This window comes from Malurus melanocephalus, unplaced genomic scaffold (assembly GCF_030028575.1).
Source record: "Malurus melanocephalus ecotype Western Australia unplaced genomic scaffold, MMel_1.1 scaffold_202, whole genome shotgun sequence".
Lineage (NCBI taxonomy): Eukaryota > Metazoa > Chordata > Aves > Passeriformes > Maluridae > Malurus > Malurus melanocephalus.
The window spans coordinates 842,740-860,587 of record NW_026623434.1 but is presented as its reverse complement, the minus strand read 5'-3'; the positions used below and the strand labels follow the sequence as shown (position 1 = coordinate 860,587).

At 41.3% G+C, this 17,848-nt stretch overlaps 1 protein-coding gene across 1 annotated transcript in view; it reads right to left on the bottom strand.

Annotated features, from left to right (window-relative positions):
* DHRSX (dehydrogenase/reductase X-linked) overlaps positions 1-17,346 on the bottom strand; it is a 200,881-nt gene extending 183,535 nt beyond the window's left edge. Inside the window, exon 1 of the mRNA XM_057373583.1 lies at positions 16,919-17,346. The gene's annotated coding sequence lies outside the window, so the exon portion shown is untranslated. The remainder of the gene's footprint in view (positions 1-16,918) is intronic.
* Between the last annotated feature and the right edge of the window lie 502 nt (positions 17,347-17,848).

The window sequence follows — 17,848 nt, the reverse complement described above, 5'->3', positions numbered from 1 at the left end:
TTTGCTTCAATATTTTAAGGAATTGCATCCTTTCTCCCGTATACATTTATTCGCTATTTACAGATGTGTTGTCTCTTTAGCTAGCTACACAGGTGTTTTTCTTCAGCTGTTTCTCAACTGGTTACAAATTTCCAAAATTTATTATAGAGGATGAGACCATTGTTCTGACCTAAGGATCTTGTGCAGGTATTTTTTACATAATTCTTCAACAATTTATAGATTTTGTAGGCAGTTCTGTTGGCATAGAATTACCCCACTGYTTTTTACTTTTTGACAGGCTTTGTAAACATCCCATTTGAATTCTCAATAATTTGGCGTTTATTGCTGTCCTTTTACTRGACAATACACTGGAATGCCTAAAAAATCCTGACATTTTTTGGCATCAGCTTCCTTTGGAGTTCAAYAGGACAAAAATGCCTACTCCCCTTTGCATCTTTTCACAGCTGCACCCACAAAATATTGTGCATTTACAATACAAAAATAATCACTTGGTGGAACAACAGCAACCCAGAGGGCCAAGTATCTAACTGCTAAATAGATTAGAGCAATGAGATCACAGAGAACAGAACTGTAGAATTATCTATATCTAAAATGACATAAATTCTTAAATTGTAAAACCACAAAATTTGAGCAGTTTAGTGTTTTCTCTGATACTAAATTATTTAACCATAATTAAATTAGATTTTACAGCTATTGCTGTATACTTTTAGAGATGAAAATTTATCAAGTACAGGATGTTGCTTGATAAAGGAGACTCATCAAATATGAAATACCCATGATGGAGAGCTTCAGTTGCTGGTACCCAAGCTGCCCAAATGTCACAATGRGACAGAGTTTACAGGCGCAGTTTCTGGACTCTGCCAATGGTTGCTTCACASAGCTGAAAATCCTACAAAACATGGGAAAAATCACTTTTGTGGATTCATTCCTTAGCAGCATTTTGGAGTAAGCTCGGAGGTAGTTAGAGATTGAAGCACTTAAAGTTGGAGCTTCTGGAAAATTCTGTAGCTTCCMAAAGACATCCATAATTTTCTGGCAGCTGTGTGTGACCAGTGTGACTAGAAAATGACAGCTGAAACACATCAGAAGAGCTTCCAGACTGCACCCTGTGCTGCTCCAAGAGAGTTCTCTCACACTCACTGGGAGAGCTGTGTTCTGTGATCCAAGGTCTGCAAAATGGCAMTAAGCAGCAGTCTCATTTTAAATACATGCTCTTGAACCAAATCAAAACACTGATGTAGATGCTTCCCATTAATCCCATGGATTGGCAGTTAATTCCTTCTGTTAYAGGTTTGCAATGCTGTTGCTGTGTCATGGTGCTGCAGTTCCTCACACATTTTATCTCCAGTAAACAAAATAAGATTAAGGCTTTAAAAAAAATAGCTTGACAGTGGGAAACAAAATTCTAAGTATCCTGACAGTGCAATTTAGCTTTTTGGGCTTTTGGCTTGAAAGAAAGGTTTTTTGGGTTTTTTTTTTTGTTTGTTTTTTTTTTTTTCTGAAAGAAACAAGCAAAGCAGAAACCTTTGCAGCAGAACTCAAGTATTTCACAGACCTCAAGAATGCATCAGTGAGGAGTTACCACCTGTAGATAAACAGAGGTGGCGAAGGGAAGAGAAAGGAAGAGAAGGGAATGGAAGGCAAATCAAGGCAAGGTAAGGCCAGAGAAAGCATAACATATATTGTCATGAATTTTTTGATGTTTGTTATCTCAACACGTTTGGTATCATAAAGCTCCCAAGTGCAAGATAACTGCCTCAGATCTGTCAGGCAGTTCTGTTACAGCCCCTGCCTGCTCATGTCCAACGCTGCAGACTCCACTGGGCTGCAGCCAGGGCTCCTTCAGTCTCCTTAGAGACTGCTGGAGGAAGGCAAGTGTGTTGATAAAGCCATATAATCTCAAAATCCACAGGGGCCAAAAGTAGATCTGATCAGGGAGACAAAAARGCTCCAGTAGTATCCATTTCATTATGTCCCAGCGCTGCTGCATGCTCTTATGGTGCTATCTGAACCCCTCTGGCTTTGCTGCCTTCTTGAAGCAGTTCTTTCTGCAATGCTCTTTTGTCTCCCCGACAGTCTTCTCCATTTCTTCCATGCACCTCCCTGCTCCCAGACTTTATTAAAGCAGTGGGTACCCTACTGTATCAAATTCTCAGCAGTTGTTATTAATGAGCTGTTGGAAATATCAGTTGAAAATATTTCAGTGGTTATTTTCAATGGAAACATGAATTKTCATAGACAAGAACAGAAATAAAATTTAAACATCCTCAGATTATTTATTACCTCTTCACACTGAACGCAAACCTTGGTTAGATGCTGTAAACCTAGATCTTGTAACTCAGAGTCTAATAATTTCCAACAAACTGGTGTAAGAGAATACATGCAACATACAAACATAAAGATTTTCTATGCCATATGCTTCTGAATGTTTCCACCTATATTTTTGTACARATAATGAATGCATAAGAGGCTCATTTCCCCATAAAATGCAAATACAAAAGTGCTTGCTGTACAAATGCAGACAGACAAGTTTCCCCAGGAGGTAGTGCTAGTTTAGGATGGATTAATTTGTTCATTATTATTCTTTACAAACTTCGCAGGAAWTTTGACAGATAAAAACTGTTCCAAGATCTGTGTTTTCCCTATCAGTAATGCTTGTGCAAGAGCAAAATAAAAATATATTATTTTGGCAAGACAGTGAGACACCAACATAAGCTTAACGCTATTCTTTTTCTACATATATTTCAGTGTGAAAATGGTAGGAAAACCAAAATAATTTTTAAGCTGCTAGAGGGTACTGTCAACTGTGAAAAACAGAAAGACAACTATAAACATAATTATTCAAGTGTGCCCTCTTAATTAACAGGAAGATTTTGAAAGGCTAGCACAGAAGTTTCTAAACGTGGGTTTTTTTTTTTTCTGATAAGCAAGACAGATAGATGTAAATAATTATGGTGGTTTCTTCCTTTGCAAAATACCTTACAAATGAAATATCTGAATATCCAGATTGGATTGGTTCCCAGTAGAATTAATGTGGAGGGGAAAACCTGATGCAGTTTTTAACTCCATTTCTTCARGATCCCTGTTAGATGTTTTGTATAGCAGTACCTTCCAAACAAATTTGCTTKGGATAAAACTCATGCTATCTCTTAAGACCTCACTGGAAAATCTGCAGCACTGAAGAATGAATATTTGGTCCTTAAGCATGTAAATGAAGAGATCATATTTGAAGTATTTTTCCTTTTGTAATATGAAAAAGAAGATTCCCAAAGGAACACTTGTGTTCTCTCACTGGTCTGTGGAACTGGAACATGCCCTGGAAGGAAAAGGAACCATTGCTGTGATGGTACCTGTTACTGCAGCTGCTGCTCTTCCAGGTGCATGGCAAAAGAGGGCAGTGGAGCACTTTACATCTCAATAGATTAACTAGTGATCCCTGCAGATCTTTTCTCTACATTTCTTTGCTGCAAAAAATTATTACAATACCTAAAAAAGCAATCACATTGTATTAATAATATCCAGACAGTTTAATCAGAACATCTCTTTTGCTTTCACTGCAAATGGCATTTCTTTCCTAGTGAGCGCTGTAATCGATTGACTGAAACCTCATTACTTCCAAATCTCCAGTCACAGGAGGTATTGCATTTTCACCCACTAACAGGATTCTCCATGTTGGTTTCTTTYGCATTACCTCCCTCACATGCACTCCAGGGAAGTTTGCATTCCYGTCTCTAACACATCTCTCCAAGTTTAAAATAGCCAACAGTAGTTTAGRTGGCATCACATGGAATGGGTTTTGTTTCCTTTTCTGTGTCACTATCAAGAAACTGTTTGTTTTAGCCAATGCACCATGGCCAGTCATTTCTCATGTTGGGTTCTTTCTTAATTTATTRGGCAGTTCCACCTCCTGAATCCTTCCTAGGCGTTTCTAGACTTTATCTGTACCACATCCATTTCTAAATGTGTTCGTTCACACAACTTTAAACATTCAGCAACATCGTTTGTTGTTCCCATACTTAACAAAAGGGCTTGAAACTCAAAGGTRTCTTCAAACATTTCTAGTTTTATACTGCAATATAATCAAGTTTGAGGTTGCACTGGTTTCTCAGTTGGAGTCTAGGATGATGCTTCCTTTTGCTGAAAGCAAAAGTTCCCACTTCAGTTTAAGTTGCCATAGATAATATGTCATTAAAAATAATGACACATTATTTAAGAGGAATGGTCACAGTAAAGAACYCTGCYCTCTCTACMCAACAACCCTCTTTCATCTTGTCAAAAACAGCCTTTAGTCTTTCTTTAAAATGACAAAGGTTTCTAGTGTCAATATACTCCTTGGGATGGCAGTGCTCTAACCAGATTTATTAGTAAAGCTCTTACTTTGCCATTATAAGCCAAAGTCTGGTACTCAAATATCYGTCATCTCAAAATCTCACATTTTATTTAATGGCTATAACATGTCAGCACTGTCTCCAATGTGCCTTTGACGCAAAAAGACAAGGGAATATGACAAGATAAACCTTGATGTACCACATCCAGCCCGAGATTTGAATTATTTATAAATGTTTGGAAAATTACGTAAAATTATAGTGTATGATATGCAATCCATTACCACTATATTCTCAGATCAAAACACAGTAATCACCAACATCATTCCAGAACTCTTTCCAGAGCAGTTTCAAGGGCAGCTCACTGGACTAAGCACAGAGAAGTGGTTTACAAGCCTGATTCTTCCATGGTCCAAGCAGCAAATTCAAGGAAGTACCCCCAGACTCCTCAGCTTCAGTTTCCTCTCTTTTAAAGTAGGGGGACTAACACCTCTTTTCTGTAAAATGTTTGGTCATCATGGTGTACATATATTTTGTATTTACAGTACAGAGGCTGGATATTATTTCTGTTGTTACAATTTTTTGTTCTATTTTTACGGTGATATTGTATTATTCCTACTACTACCAGGGTGCTGAGTCTTGAGCAAATACAAATGCAGGCTGGTCAAACTCGACTGCTGTTTACATTTGAAAAATATTTTAGAAGTGTARGACCATTCCTTCCACACCAGTGCACTTAAACTTACAGGAAAATCAATATTTTTCTATACAATTGGCTAGGCCTTTTCCAGTAGGTCTTGCACAGTTAAAAAGGCATAAACCATCCTCAAATACAAACAGAAAATAACTTGCAGTRGTACTAACTGTGCAAAAATGTGAGATGTTTATTTTTTTGTGAGATGTTTATTTTTATGCTTTGGTTAACTCTGAGACAGAAAAYCTTTATGGAAGAAATACTGTTTAGTCTTTTCTTTTAATTATTCATTTTGTCCTTAACTAAGCAACAAAGCAATATAGTATTTTAGTGATGTACCTAACAAGCTAAAACTAACTCTTCCTTTCTCCTCTCCTTAATTAATCCTAATTTCCTGATATAGTTTTCTGTACAGATGTGTCTTTAGACTGATTTTTGACATAAAACTATACATTAAGATTTTATTGTTTGCATTTTTTATCAACTTATAAAATTTATATAAAAACAGATAGATAGATAGATAGATAGATAGATAGATAGATAGATGGATAGATAGATAGATAGATAGATAGATAGATAGATAGATAGATAGATAGATAGATAGACAGACAGACAGATATACACACTTTCAGAAAAACTAAAAGCTGAGCAAGTCAAGGGACTTTCCAAATCTCAGTGTTGTTGGTTATAATGCCATAGAGTTTCTGTGGTGCTTCAGCACCAGAATAAGGACATTCCACATATCGAAGCTCTCTCTTTCAGGAGAATCCTTTACCCAAGGTGCTGAGTAGGAAAGGAAACAGGCAAGGGTGGGCCACCATCTTGACCAGAGATAAAGCCCATCCAGAAAGTCAATTCAGAAGTGCCTTTAGTTTGCAGTGGATTTTTTTCCCATTCTCACTCCTGTTGGCATAAGTATAAYGAAAAGCCATAGAAACTCCACATTTTCAGGAGTTCCAGGAGCTGCTTTTGCAAACCAAGTGGTTTCACCCTTCATTTCTGGGGCACTGACCCAGCTCATAAACTGTGTAACAAACTGTAATAAACTGTCACCTAAAATTAAGCAAAACAAGGAAATCAAGATCTGTATGGTGGTAACAGGCAAATGGAGTGACCACTTTCAATTCAAGCATCACTGGTAATAAATGTGTGCACATATGTGCGTTTGCATAACATCTCTTTAAACTCGCGATAACAAATCCTCTTGGAGYAAACCTTAATGTAATATTACACAAAATGTTTTCAAAAACAGAACCATCATAATTGGTAAAAAAGAAACTAGCAAAATACAGTTAAATAAGAAGATTTTCATGTGGGTTTAATTTTTTTTTAAATTAACTTTTTACACATGGAAAAAATAAAATCAAGCTTTCTTTAGCAAGGACCATTATTCAAAGGACAAATTATTCTGGGCCACAAGTGCCATCTGCTACTATAACAGCAAGGGAAAGAAAAATGTAGACACTTCCTRCTTTGAAAGTGCTTATTCTCCTATTTTGTGAGGCTCAGAGGTGATGATAATTTTGCATTTTTCAGTCTGTCCCCTATCAGGGCATAAAACCTGCTRCTTACATGTGAGAAATCCAGCACAGATTTCCAGGAGAAGAGCTCTAATGGGAGGAGGATGAGGTTGGTAGGTGGCTATAGGGCTGTATGTTAGGATAAAAAAGCATGAAGAGACAGTGTTGGAGCTGAAATCAAGCAGTACACACCATCCAACCAGTTAGGAGARCAACATTACACCCTTACAACAGAGGAGTTCTGAAGCTACCTACTAACTGAAATGGCAAGAGAAAAATTAGTGGATTTCACAGTTTAAGCAATTGCTSTACTCATAAAAATGTAGGTCAAAAAGAAATGAAGTTGCAGTACCAGTGCAGGAATCACAGGTGTGTAAAAGAAAGGTTATTCACAGGCTTAATTCAAACAACAATTATCCTAAAAATGGCAAATTAGGAAACATATTTTACCACACAGACTATAATATTATTTAATAAAATATCCAATAAACAGACTGCTACATGCCTGTGCTGGGTCACAACATCAGGTTGTTTGATAAGGCACATCACTATAAATGTCAAATTGTGCATCTGAGCTTGCTTGGAAGCCTTCATCAAAGAGTGACTGCCACAATACAGCTCTACAGTTCCACTCCTCACCAGACCCTGAGGGAGAGCCTCTGTCAGGGTAGACTCTTCCCTGTGTCTTCAAAAGGTCTTTTCACAGGAGAAATGCAACTTTGCCATTCCCCAGAGGATTTGCCTGACATCCATCCATCCATCCATCCATCCATCCATCCATCCATCCATCCATCCATCCATCCATCCATCCATCCATCCACCCATCCATCCTGTACTATATATTAATCTTTTCTTCCAGCCACTAGCGAGGTATCGTATCCTGCCAGACTTTTCCCAATCTGCAAAGTGCAGCTTCCACAGGTACATCCCATCCAGAACGCTGCCTTTCAGTGAACCCTCCCCTTGCTGAATMTCAAGAGGCTTTCAGGTATTGTAACAGTTATCACAAGAACCATTTGATTTCCCTAATCATCCGGAGGACCACAGTGTGTCTCAGAAATGTCGTTTGCTTAGCTGACATTCATAAAACAGTAGCAGAATATCCATAAACTCATCCAGGAATGACTCCATGTTGGCTTGTACAGAGGTTTTCAAGAGTGCTGATTTTTTCACTTTCTTTCATGAAATCTGCTGAACCAAAGGCAGACATTACATAGCTGTATTTTTCAACCATATATCATGAACATTTATATTTCATGTGGTAATTTAGCAACATGTGTAGAATTTAGCAACATTTTGTACAGAACACACATCACGCATTAATAAATGTTATTATTGTTATGTTCTATGAATTACATCAATCACTGCCAAATTGKCTCAGAAAGGGATACTGGGCTACACACACTGAGGAGTGACAAAGGTGGCTGGATGTCACCCTGGCTGCTTCACTTACTTGGTTGCTGATTTCTGCAGCCTGATGAAGGACATTTATTAACGCATATATGTATCCTCAGAACCAAAGCCTGCGCTAACAGAAATTGGCACCACTCCACTGAAGTCAGCTGAATGTTTGTAACAAATGAACAGCTCCTCCACAGCAAGCAAAATTCTGCCTTCCTTTATGTATCATCCCACATGCCCATAGGATTTTGCCTACGTGATTAAAAGAGAATGACTCACAATAGTGGCTGCAGCGTCTTCCAAGCCAGTCCCAGTCTCGTCTGTTGTGCTCTACCTTCCTTCCAGCTGACCTTGTTAGTGTGAGCAAACGTAAGAGCAGAAACCCTTGGCTGATAATAAAGGTAATAATATTTCATAATACCATCACATGTTTATCCTTGGAATTCACAGCACTTCCAGCATGCAGACTCWAACTAAATTAACTTGGTATCCATGTCTTGTTCCTGTCTGTTTGAACAGACAAACATTTAATTTCTAAAGGCAGMAGGTTCAGAGAAGTTCTGGAATAAATGCATTGCATCTACTACCTATTCACCTGGATACCATGTAAAATTTTAAAAAGGAAATCATCATGTGGATTAAATAGACAATACAGGACCTTACTGCTTCATACATAATTTAGTTTTAGAACCAAGAGAGTTTCATGAACTCAAGTAAAAAGCAAGTTTTCTMTTCCACTTTTAATTTAAAATCTCTCCAAGCTTGTAAACCCACATGAGAGAAAAAATTAACGTCACTTCAGAATTCTCAAAAATAGCAGTTTATACATTCAAATATGTAAGTTTTTTTCCTAGGCTCAAAAAGTTTCATCATGGTTTGGTACATCTCCAAGTAAAAAAACCAACTGAGATACAGAAATATGGCTTTTCATGTGTTTAATAAGGTGGGGGGTGGCAGTGAGCCTGTATATACTAACATCAGAGAATCACTCCCTGACAACAGATGCACTGCAGTTCTCATTTGTCTTGGATTTGCACTGAAAATAATCACTCTTGATAGCTCAGTCTTGTAAATTTAGATTACACTTAGGTGTATAATGAAATGTCAGAATAAAGGGGATCCACTCCCACCTTGTGCAGCTTCCCCTGAGTCTGCCCACCATCCAGACAGGCAGGCGGGCATCGCAGCACAACTCGGAGTGCTGAGCAGAAGGCTTTTTCTGCCTGGGAAGAAAAGGTACAATGGCCTTTTGCCTAAAATGCCTTTTTCTCTAGCTGGTAATCTGCTCTCCACGTAAATTTAAGTGCGAGTAGCCTAGGTATGAGATGACAAATTYGGAGCTGAAGCATGCCATTCCCATGAGATTGTTTTTCTCTTAAGCCAGGCAGTMCCTGAAAATCCTACTGTACCAACTCTGGGTGTGATGCTTTGTAMAGCTGAAGACAAACACAAAGATAAAAATTGGACCAGATTACAGAAAAATTATACTACACAAGAGTATGCCCAGCATGATTATATTATAGTCAGAGCAATGTAACTGAATTAATTTCCAATTCCTAGAATTGCGCTGGGGTCCCCGCAGAGGTGTAAGAATGAAACAGGCTATAAGTACATGTTGATTTTTGATTGTCTTCAACCTGCAGGCTACTATTATCTGTGAAAGCTTCAATCTCCACCCAGGAGCACAGAGATCATTCTGCTCCAGTGGAGCACTGCCAGGCATCATTTCAGCTCCAGACCCCACCACACCCACGAGTGTTGTGTGGGAACTGTAGATGTAAAATGTAAGGATGACCAGGACGACTGCGAACAGATTCCCACTCAATCCCAGTCCCAGCTCTGTGTCTCCATCCTTTTGTTTTACCTGGCTAGTACACATTAAGAGGTAATGAAAGAGCACATAACAATGAGCCAACCAGCGTTCATTCCCGTAGAAGATTCTCAAGAATACAAACTTGATAGGATCATACAAGAATCTTAGGATAGTTCAAGTTGCAAGGAACCTCAGAAGAACTGCCTGTAGTCCACTCTACTGCTCAAAGCATGGCCACCTTTGAGGCCAGATCATGYTGCTCAAAAGGTTTTAAAAATCTCCCAGGATGAAGACTTCTCTCAACTCCAGCTCTGGAGGCTACAGCACAGAAAAGACATGGACCCGTTGGAGCAGGTYCAGAGGAGGGACACAGGAAYGACCAGGGAAGATATCACCTCTTCTACAACAGAGACATGGGCTTTTCAGCTTGGAGAAGGTTCCAGGGAGAGTTTACAGAGTTTTCCAGTACCTAAAGGGAGCTACAAGAAAGCTGGAGAGGGACATTTTAGATGGGCATACAGTGATAGGAAAACACCTCAAACTGGAAGAGATTTAGATTTAGAAAGGTTTAGATTAGATTTTAGGAATAAATTCTTTACTGTCAGGATGGTGAAAAGACTGCAACTGGTTGTCCAGAGAAACTGTGGATACCCCATTCCTTGAAGTATTCAAGGGCAGGCTGGATGGGGCTTTGTGCAATCTGGTCTAGTGGAAGCAGCTCCTGAACAAATTCAGACACAAAAAGGAAGCATACAGATGGTGGAATTAATTCACACATTAATGGTGGACATGCACACATTGTCAGCTCATGTACCCAACAAAAAGTTACAGAGCTCCTCAGTCTTCTCCATATCCTGGGAAACCACCTTCTGGAGAGAAACCATATTATCCTTAGTCTTCCTTTTATCACCCACATACCCATAGATATTTTTTTGTTGTTGTTGCCCTTGAGATCCCCAGCCAGATATAATTCTATCAGGGCTTCACCTTTCCTAACCTTATCTCTGGCTTCTGGGACAATCTCAGTGTGCTCAGTGTCTTCCTTTTATCTTCACTAATACCACAACTTCCTTGAAACTCACCCTCAGTGATYGTCCCTATTAAGCATGTCAGAATGGTGTTGCAGTAAAAATGGAATAAAAATCTCTCATTAGAATGGAGATTGGTTATAACCTTATTTTTAAGCCCATTTATGTACACATATCTCATTAGGGAGGTGATGATAGTATGTTCAGAAGTGCATTCATTGTAACAGCTATATAAGAAATATGCACTGCAGGTTACCTAACTATGTTATATATAATTTCCATGAAGAGCACAACTTAATGAAGAGSTTGTTTAATTTTTGCTGTGAGTACCATGATGACTTTGTTGGATATTCATTTAATAGGGTTCACAGCACACACAACTCACCACTGAAATGGATACTGAATAGCAAATAAAATATTCTCCAGGAGTTCAGGTTTACCCCAATATGCAATAAATATGGAAGAGGCTATTCATACAAAAGGTGCTTTTKTCCCCCTAGCTCTTGTTATATCCACTGTTGTATTTCATGCAAATGAACACATTTTCTTACTCAGGTGTTATATAAAACACCATAATACCCAAAAAGCATCATAATCATGCAGCAGGTTTTACTGTGRAGAAGTTTTAAGACTCATAACTTCAGGAAGATTCTTTCATCCTTTGCACTTAAAAACATAAGCGCAGAAGATGTATTACATCAAAGATTTGTACATTTGTACTTTTGCAAGAAGATGTTGGCTATTACTGTTAGAGCCAAAATAGAACAATTCTGGTATCTGCTCTCTGAGATGCTCTTTTCTCACGTRTATTTCTTGGTCATAATAGGTTGATTATCTAATAGGATTTTTCCCTGGTAAGTAGCAACTTTGTCTCTTTGAGGTCAATGGAAAAAACAAGACATAAAATCTATTTGTTACTAATGTAGTTCTTCCAGCCCACATAACCTGAATTTATTTTTTTTTTCAAAGTGAACAGAGCATTAGCATTTGCTTTACAAAAATGATTCATTTTTAACCTCAATATTCAATATCACTCATGTTTGATCATTGAGTCCTCAATAAAGCATCTGCAACACTATCTGGTTTTCAAGTAAATTCATAGTGGGCATCAATAGAGTCAGGTTTCAAGAATAAAGAAAAAAATCATCCATGTGAAGATTCTCAGCTTGCTCTAGAATTGCAAATTTCTAATTCAACCACATAGACTGTACAAATGTCATACATATACACACACATATGTATGCATGTATACTTACATGTATATACAGTTTCTGTACAGGAAAGTGGCAATTTCTGTGCTCGGAGCWTCTCATTCTATTCTGCATTAGCTGCACTTTTTAGAATTTGAACACTCTGGAGTCTCTCTTCTATCTTGATACAATATTCTTTCTTTTCCCACTCCTTTGTCTTTCTTTATCAGTCACAAGCAATTTTTTTCCACATCTTTTTCACAACCATAATCCACATTAAAACTATTCCCTACAACAAAACTCTGAATGTCACCTTATTGGTGTTCTTTATATATGATTCAATAAGTTGTGAAAACATCAGCAAGTATCTTTACTATTCCAACGTAACACATCAAATCATTCAAAATAGGAATGTTATTCTCAATAGCAGACAGCGTTATGAACCCCTCCAAGCTGAAGCTCAATTTTTCTCCCTTGGGTAAARTTTAAAAAGTTATCAGAATGCCTCTAACACGAGCAGATGCTGCTGTGCAACTACATGAACCATACAAGCAATGCATTTTAAAACTAACGTGTGAAATAAAAAAAGGCTATTTTAAAGGATTTTAGGATATGTTATTTTAAAAACCTAGCTTAATGTAAAACAACAAATAAGCAAGYGTGTGCTGCTTTCCAATACACTCATCATTTGGTCAGCCCACTCCAGGAAAATCAATCCGAGCAGTTTGTCTACAAACCGCATTACGCACTAAGTCACAGTTCAGAGGATTAATGCTTGGAAGGAAAAGGAGAAAACACTCATGCATCAMAGAAAAACTGGGGAAAAAGTCATCCATTGAGAAACAGAGGTGGAACTTTCCCGTATGTTTGAATGCCCAATTGCAGCCCCGCTGCAGTGCCGTGCAGCAGGGAGAGAGCAGCCAGGCAAGCATCTAATGGTACATCCGTACCCAGAGCAGAGCCGGATCTTTAGGTGAAGGGCAAATATGTCTGTTTTTCGTAACTCCTTTAGTTTGCATTAACCAGAGCTTGTATTAACATTAGCAATGCAAGACTGTTATTCTAGTGAAGCAGAAGCAAGATATGGCCTGCTCATGCTGCAGGTTTAACACACTTGTTACAGTGATGCTGTATTCCTTAATATTGCCCCCAAGTTCGTCATTTAAAGTGCCCTGCCAGTTTCAAATGTTAGACTCGTAGCATCATTGTGCAATTAATGCCAACAATTCCACCTCTGAGCTGTTTATAAACATACAAATTGGGCCAAGTACTTGTCACYAATAATCTGAGGCTCACAGATTTTAAGGCTGCGAGGAACAACTAGAAAATCATCACCTTGCATAGAAGAGAGAGTAGAAAATCAATCCTAGACTGAGCCCTCCAACAAATGGGGCTGGAGCTGTGTAGGGCAGATCTTTCAGMAGCCTGAAGGCTCTCTACTTACACTCACCTGGAGGGAAAAAGTACAGCCTAGCACTCGAATGACACAAGGACGTCTCGAGGATGCAGACCTGGCCATCCTTGCATCTCAGCTAGCCTTTCATCTCTGCAGAGACCCTTCTACACTAGAATCATCCTCAATGYTCATTTTAAGCCTTTTTTAGGGAAATGGTATAAGAGGCACAGAGGGCATACCATGAAGACACTCATTCTTATTAATCCATTTTCTAAGGGAGAAAATAAGCAAATCTGTGATGTTCATTGCCCAGTTACTCTTACATGCCACTTACAGAAAATATTTAATCAATCTTCAGGGAATTTGCCCAACTAGGAATTGAGTAAAGAACGACTTATCCAGAAACATACTTCATGTTTAAGTCTGATGTGACAAGATTCCTTGGATCGTGCTACAGCATGCTACCTTGCAGTAGGAATTAATCCATAAAATTCATTACATTTCTGCTGATGAAGCAGTGGTAACTTCACAGTCTTTCTCACACAAAAAAAAAAGGCAAAGATTTGAAATATCATTTAGCACATTTTGAACAGCCTATTAAATAGGTTTTGGGCTAAAAACATACTTTCAGACCATGAAATTACTAATTTTTGCGATATGGTAAAAATTCCTCTTGCCTCAAGTAGGAACACGATAACAAGTTGTCTTTGCCTTAAACAATAGCACTACTCACGATGTTACAACCTGTCTTATTGCAAAAAATGCTTACAGGTGATCTATATCTACCTGATGCACTGCATCTCAGTTGCAGGTGATATTTCAGWGTTCACCTTTGAAACACTACCACACATTAAAAGAGAGCAAGCTGGTGAAAATTGTTGACTTGGGGCACGAGCACAAACCCAAATAGAAATAAAATCATCACCAAATTTCTGAGCAAACAAGAAAAAGAATTATAAAAATAAGGTCTCTAGGTATTCCACTGTAACATGTTTTACCCTTTTTACTGCTTTAGTACCTCTCTCAACTTTAGTAACATCATGCTGTCACAAATTCACAAGCTAATCTGCCAATATATTTCTGACTCCGTCAAAACCAACTGCAAAATTCCACACAGAGCTGAGCAAGGCCAGGATATCATTCTCTTCTATCAGGCACCGCGGCAATAGGAAAAGGTGGGTTTCAGATCTTTAGGGTTTTGCATTTATTAATACACGATAATGAACACAAGCAGTATCAAACCAAAGCCAACACAACTGTGACTACAACTACAAACCAAATTCAATACTGATAATCATTGCTCTGCTTATTTTTCAGTTCTGTCAGGCTAGAAAATACCCATTTGAGTGTATACAAATCTTATATGTATATTAATATTTAAACACATATATATTCACCTCATTTAGAATAAAARCAGTTATTAAATTCTCCATCCTGTCTCCTAAAAACAATATGTTTAAAATAATAATGAGCCAGCTGGAAACACTAATGATCAGACAATAACTGAATGGACTGTTTCATGGTTTCTGCAATTATTAAGCCGATTAACGTCAGTTATGATAGTAGTACAAAATATGTTCAGTCATATCAACACTTCAGATATTTAATCACCCGCACACATATCTCTTGATATTTAAAGTTTTCTGCAAACCATATTAATTTGCCACATTTCATCCAGTTCTATAAATAACAGTTTGGTTTACTGTGAAATAATTAGCACTAAATGGCAAAGCCTCTATTACTGTCTCAGCCGCTAGCTCCTGCCAGCTGGGAGAGGGGCAGAAGGTGTGCACTGCTGTTWATTCGGAAGGGAACATGTGACACAACCTGACATGTCAAAGTGTGAAGAGGCTTTTGCCACTTAGGTAAAAACAAGTGTACTGATTGGGGAGAGAAAAAAAAAGATGAAGAGTACTTGGAGGTTATTTTATTTCTACATAATTATATGCATAAGGGAAACAGAGCTATAGCCATTTTTAAATGTCTGTAAGTTTCCCCCTCCTCCTCCYTCTTCYCTYGCTGTTCAGAGCTGTTGAGTAACAGACATTTCAGAGCGTGCATGGGAGAAGTAAACAAATGCATTGCTACTGTAGTTGCAGGGCAAGRAAACATTGATGTCACTGCTGTTATAATCACATTAGTAGCGTGTGTTAACGGTAATGTCATGTTTCATCAACTAGTCCGGTCAAAAACCCTTCGAAACACAATCTGAACAGAAGCACAAACCAAAACGGCAAGAGAATCGACTTCCAAACAGTTTCCTCCACGTACAGACCCCTGTTGCAAAGGTGAGCTCTCAGTCACCAATACTCAATGTCAAATCATCCCAAAGCACACGATTACACTTAACAGTTGGCTAGGTCCCTGATCCCCCGCTTTAAACATGAATTTGATTTTTCTCCTATTCCCCACCGTCTACACGCACCCACACTCTGCGGCACCCGAATACATCCCGCCAGGGATAACGCAAGCAGGCAGAGTTTGCTCTGATTCCTGACAGCTTATCTGTCAAGGACAGAAACAGTTACAGCCCAAGTGTTTGGGACTGTTTTTCTTTCAGCAGGTTTTTTTCCACTTTAAACACAATGTGTTGCTGTCTCTCTGTTTCAGCTCTGGGTATTCAACACAAACAAACAGTAAGAGCAGAAATAGCCACCAACAAATTCTCTCAGGTGGGAAAACGGCTGGGCAGGATACATCCCCTCTTGTGTCCCGACACGGTCAGCTCGTACGTGYTCATCAGCTGTGCACTTTTAATCAATATTTTCTGAAATTGCCCAGCTCGAGCACGGTGACAAACCGTCGAGCGTTAACCCGTTTCGAGAGTAACACATAGGAAATGCAGTGCCGGTGAGACCAGACAAGGACCGCTATCATACAGAACTTGCCATGCACATTTTTCTGTCATCTTCCCAATTCCTTCCATCAACCTGGCCCTGGAAAGGAGAAACTCATCCTGCTTCACATGTCCTGCCCGAAGTCTGCCTGCTGGCACTGGCCGGATACCTAACATCTATTCCTTCATTTTCTGCAACTTCCCGATTTGCCCCTGGACTGATGAAGCATTGACTTTCCCCCATCCCCTGGGCTCACCTTTTAGGTCTGCCTGGCGGCGCAGCCACCGCCTGCATACCAATGTGGGGCCGCAAAGGCAGCGCGGCGGCCGCTCTCCGGCACCCGCACCCGCGCCCGACCGCTCCCGCGGGCGCGCTGCCTTTTGCGCCTTGTCACCTCGAAAAATTTAAAGCCGGGGGACACGGGGACGGGGGCAGGCACAATTTATCCCGGCCAGCAGGACGGGTGCTGCTTGTCCCCAAGGSACACGCATGCCTGCGTGCAGCAGGCACTCGGGCACGCACATCCACTGGTGTGTGTGTACGCGGCGTGTGTATGGGGCGCCCGTGCCACATCAGTGTGCGAGTGTGTGCGTGTTTGTGTGTGTGTGCGAGGCGAGGGGAGGGGAGCGGAGCGGGAGGGGAACGGAGCGRGAGGGAGGGAGGCAGCCCCGCCGCACCCGCGCATCCCCCGCGCCGCGGAGAGCGGAGACTCACCGGGTCACCCTGGTCTCTGAAGGTCAAGCTCAGGTTGGTTTCTTGATCGCAGTTGTCCTCCGGGCTCTTTCGGCTCGGTCCTTCGCTCGCTTTTCTTTTTTTTCTTTTTTTTCCCCCTCGTTTCTTTCCTTCCCCTTCTGTTCCCCTGCTCGGCCGCGGTGGCGGCGGCTGCCGCCCGGAGGGGCTCCCGTTGCCGCTGCCGCTCCCGGCCCCGCGGGGTGAATCCCGGCTCCTAAGCCCTGGCCCCGCGGCGCCGCTCAGATCCCATGGTCGCAATCCACATCGCGGCAGATGTACCACAGAATCACGTAGAGGATCAGCAGGATGGCGAAGATGAACAAAGCCACCAGGATAGCCTTGGTCACCGGAGAGATGAGGGACTGCATGTCACCCGCGGACCGCCGCCGAGGACAGACGACTCGAGAACTACACGGGGGCAGCGAGCGCGGACGGATCCCGCGGCCCCGCCGCCGCCCCCGCCGCCGCCAGCGACCCGGCGGGCACCGGCGGCTGGCGCCGAGCCGGTGTCGGAGAGCCGGGGGCTGCCTCCCTCAGCGCCCCCGCTGCGGCGCTCGGGCGGGCGCGGCGGCTCCCGGGCGGGCGGGACGGGGCGGCGCGCACGGACAGCTCGGCGCGGCGGGGCTCCCGGCCATGGGCTCCGGGCCCCGCCGCGGCTTCAAGCCCGCCCTGCGGCGGCGGCGGACTGGGGCCGGGCGCCGGCAAACTTAGGCGCGGGGGCGGCCCATGGGGGACAGGTGTCAAGAGCCCGGCTGCCCTGCAGGTCTCCGACGAAAGCCATCCACGGGGGAGGAGGGAAAGTTGCGGGCGGGACGCGGCGGGCGCCGCCGCCCTCGGCCCCAGGGGGAGCGTGCGGGGGCAGTGGGAGCCGCGGGCAGCGCGGGCAGCCCGGCCGCGGCAGTCTGGGACCGC